Raw genomic sequence first — 4,800 nt, forward strand, 5'->3', positions numbered from 1 at the left:
GAGGTCTAGACCTGAGCATTCAGGAGGCAATGGCTGAATCCACTCAGGAGTTCCAATCACCTCAAGAAGAGGCAAGCCCTACCATCAGTGCAGCCCAATGGGCCCTGAACCTCCCAGGAGGTGCCAGTGCCTGGGCTATTGGACAGACACACATTCAGGCTGCCTCTTGGAGCCCACCTCATCCCTGGAAGCTGCTGAAAACCGAGGCTTACAACCAAGAGGAACCCAGAATAGAAAGGAACCCCACCCTGGAGGATGCCTTGCAGTACAATACCCATCAGCCAATGCCCTGGAAGGAGCCTGAAGGACTCCAGTGGGGACCCTCGTACTGTCCTTAGGGACTCATGCACTGGGACTGTGCCCTGTATGCCTAGGAGCTTTGGCTGTGCTGATCATTCTTATTTTGTTCTTTCTCTCCTGAATGAATTAAAGGTTCTTCAATAAGAAAAAAAAAAAAGAATTGTATGCAAAAAAAAATAAGAGAGCTCATGTATAATGGCATAATTTGGCATGAACATACTTTATATACAGAGTTACAAAAAATTGAGCTGTGAATGGATAATCATGAACGTAATGCACTCCACTATTGTCATGTATGTAAGAAATAAATTTTAAAAAAAGGAAAAAACAAAAAACTATCATAAAATATCTGGAAATTCTCAAATATTAGTAAATTAAATAAATCAACCACAGGTCAAAGAAGAAAATAATGAAAATAGAAAATATTTTCAACTGAATTAAAATGAAAAGATAACATCAAAAGAGGGTCAAGCCCGGCGCAGTGGTGCACACCTGTAAACCCAAAAGTTCGGGAGGCTGAAGCAGGAGGATCATGAGTTCAAAACCAGCCTCAGCAATTTAGAGAGATCCTAAGCAATTCAGTGAGACCTTGTCTCTAAATAAAATACCAAATAGGGCTGGGGCAGTTCTCCCATCGCCTCCTCTGTGGGTTGCAGCAGCTCCGCGATGGGTGCTGTGGCAGCGGCCAGGCAGCGCAGCTTCGGATGGCTCCCGCGCTTGTCCAGCGCGTCGCCAGGATGCTCAAGAGGAAGGTCAGCTCTGCAGCGAAGAAGGAGCCCAAACGGAGGTCGGCAACCTGTTAGCTAAGTCTGCTTCTGCCAAGGCGGACGCCTAGCCCTGGAAGGCAGCGGGCAAGGATAAATCGTCAGACAAAAAAACTTCAAAAAGGGATCAAAGGGAAAACAGCTTAAGTAGCCAACCAAGAAACTCAAGATTTACCTGCAGAAAACGGAGAAACGAAAAACGAGGAGAGTCCAGCCTCTGATGAAGCAGAAGAGAAAGAAGCCAAGTCTGATTAATCACACACCATGTCTTATCAGTGGTCCTGTCTCCCATTTTGTACAATCCAGAGGAATATTTTTATCAACTATTTTGTAAATGCAAGTTTTTTAGTAGCTCTAGAAACATTTTTTTTAAAAAAGGGAATCCCACTTCATCCCATTTTTTAAATGAAATAATTTGCTGGTTGTTTATTGTGGGGTACAACTAGAAAATAGTGGGATATTGAATTATGGGAGTCTTGGACTGTCTTGGATGTCAACTTAACATTCTGTGGGTGGTATTGGTTTTATATCCTACAATACAAAGCATATTAAATGGCAGTTTGGAGCCACAGTATTGCATTTAATGACTTGAATATTTTAAATTACTTCTATTCCTGTATTTTTTAGAATTGTTTCCTGAAGAAGACCACTACTGGATCACTGCTGTCAGAATTGTATGTACTCTATAACATCCTTGGTTGTGGAAGTCTAGTTTTCCTAATAAATATATTTTTTAAATGTTTTCATAGTTATAGATGGACAGCATGCCTTTATTTATTTTTTTATGTGGTGCTGAGGATCAAACCTAGTGCCTCACACATTGTAGGCAAGTACTCTGCCACTGAGCTACAGCCCCAGCCCCCTAATATATATATATTTTAAAAATTAGTTGTTGATGGACCTTCAATTTGTTTATTTGTATGTGATGCTGAGAATCAAACCCAGTGCCTCATGCATACTAGGCAAGCTCTCTACCACTGAGCCAAAACCCCAGCCCCCGCCCCTAATATTTTTAATGTGCTGTGAAAGATGGAAAATTTGAATATGTTGTGTGTGTGTGACAAAGTTTTGAATTAGTGGGACCTAGGTAACAAGAGCATTCAAAGATACTGGTACTTGATATTCTATTAAGAAAAATTTATCTCCAGATTCAAAGCTGGAAAGTCACTGGAATAACTGAAAAAGAAGTTATTCCAATACATGTGTTAAGAATTGTGTACAAAGTGAAATGTCTATGTACTGATTCTTAATAAAGTCAATAAAATCTCAAATACGAAAAAAACAAAATAAAATAGGGCCGGGAATGTGGCTCAGTTGTCAGGTACCCCTGAGTTCATTCCCGGTATCCCCCCACCAAAAAAAAATTTTAAAAAGAGGGTCAAGCAGTGCTCACAGGGAAATGTATAACATTTTGTACATTAGGAAGTAGAAATCTCTATGATTAATGACTTAAGCATTCATCTTAAGACATTAAAAACACATTGGACCTCATGTAGTGGCATACTCACCCTTAATTCCAGTGACTTAGGAGTATGAGGCAGGAGAATCACAAGTTCAAGGCCAGCCTGAGCAACTTGGCAAGACCCTGTCTCAAAATAAAAAATAGAGCTGGGGATGTAGCTCACTCCTGTGTTCAATCCCCAGTCCACCAAAAATAAATAAATAAAAGAACCATCATGAGTAATTTTGTGCTGATGAATTTGCCAGATTAAATGAGACAAATTCCTTGAAAAAAAATTATCAAAGCAACTGGGCATGGTGGCTCACTCCTGTAATCCCAGCATCTTTGGAGGCTGAGGCAGGAGGATGGCAAGTTCAAAGCCAGCCTCACCAATTTATCGGGGTCCTAACCAACTCAGTGAGACCCTGTCTCTAAATAAAATACAAAAAAGGGCTGGTGAGGTTGTTAAATGCTCCTGGGTTCAATCCCCAGTGCCCTCCCCCTCAAAAAAATTATCAAATAAATTCAAGGAAAAATAGTTTGATTTTATTTTTGTGTATTAATCTTGTACTCTGCATCCTCCCCCAAATTTTTTCTTTTATTCTGTAGTCATTAAGTGGATTCCTTAGGATTTTCTATATACTGATCATATCATACAAACAGAAATAGGTTTGATTCTTCCTTTCCAATCCGGATGCTTTTTATTTCATGTTTTTGCCTAATCAACCTGGGTAGAATATTTAGGACAGAAGTGGTGAGAACAAACACACTTGTCTTGTTTCTGATTTTAGATGGAAAGCATCCAGCCTTTCAATATTAAGTGTGAGGTCAGTTTTGTTTTTTGGTAGATGCCCTTTGTCAGATTGAAGAAGTTTCCCTCTATATCTAGAAGAATAGTTTTATTACAGAAGAGTCTTCAATTCTGTCAAATGTGGCATCTGTGGAGATAAACTTATTTTATTGATACATTGATTAATTGTTTGTAATAGTGGGGATTTAACCTAGGGCCTTGTACATGCTAGGCAAGCACTCTACTACTGAGTTATACCTCTAGCCTCTCTCTTTTTTTTTTTTTTAATTCTTATGGTACTAGGGATTGAACCCAGGGCTGCCTAACCACTGAGTCACATCCCCAGCCCTTTTGATTTTTTATTTTGAGACACTAAGTTGCCTAGGAGAGATTTGAACTTTGAATCCTTCTACCTAAGCCTTCCTAGTAGCTGGAATTACAGCTGTGTACCACCACACATTGTTTTTGTTTTGTTTGTGTTACTAGGGATCAAACCCAGGGCCTCATGCATACCAGGCAAGTACTCTACCACTGAGCCACATCCTCAGCCCACATTATTTTTTGTTTTTGTTTTTGTTTTGTTTTTTTGGTGTGTGTGTGTGTGTGTGTGTGTGTGGTGCTGGGGATCGAACCCAAGGTCTTGTGCATGGTAGGGAAGCATTCTACCAACTGAGCTATATCCACAGCCCACATTAATGGCTTTATTTTTTTTTCTAAGATTTAAAAAAATTTATAATTGATTTTTTAAAAATAAATGACAGCAGAATGCATTACAATTCTTATTACACATATACAGCACAATTTTTCATATCTTTGGTTGTATATAAGGTATGTTCACAACAATTCGTGTCTTCATACATATATTTTGGATAATGATGTCCATCTCATTCCACCATCCTTTCTAACCCCCTGCCCCCTCCCTTTCCTTCCCACCCCTTTGCCCTATCTAGAATGCATCTATTCCTCCCATGCTCCCTCTCCCTACCCCACTATGAGTCAGCCTCCTTATATCAGAGAAAACATTCGGCATTGGTTTTTTGGGATTGGCTAACTTCACTTAGCATTATTTTCTCCAACTCCATCCATTTACCTGCAAATGCCATGATTTTATTCTCTTTTATTGTTGAGTAATATTTCATTGGGTATATATGCTACATTTTTTTTTATCCAATATGGAAAGCAGTATAGAGATTCCTTGGAAAACTGGGAATGGAACCATCATTTGACCCAGCTATCCATCTCCTTGGTCTATACTCAAAGGACTTAAAAACAGCACACTACAGAGACACAGCTACATCAGTGTTTATAGCAGCACAATTCACAATAGCTAAACTGTGGAACCAACCCAAATGCCCTTCAGTAGATGAATGGATAAGATTTTTTTAATACTTTTATTTTATTTATTTATTTTTATGTGGTGCTGAGAATCAAACCCAGCACCTCGCATGTGTTAGGCAATCACTCTACCACTGAGCTATAACCCCAGCCCCACATTGTTTTTTTGA

General features: G+C 39.4%; 1 pseudogene; it reads left to right on the forward strand.

Moving 5' to 3' along the window:
• The first annotated feature begins 961 nt into the window (after positions 1-961).
• LOC124100215 (non-histone chromosomal protein HMG-14-like) lies at positions 962-1,426 on the forward strand (annotated as a pseudogene).
• Positions 1,427-4,800: the final 3,374 nt, after the last annotated feature.

Source organism: Marmota monax, unplaced genomic scaffold, assembly GCF_021218885.2.
Source record: "Marmota monax isolate L192 unplaced genomic scaffold, Marmota_monax_Labrador192_F-V1.1 WCK01_AAM20220418_F8-fsc00047, whole genome shotgun sequence".
NCBI lineage: Eukaryota > Metazoa > Chordata > Mammalia > Rodentia > Sciuridae > Marmota > Marmota monax.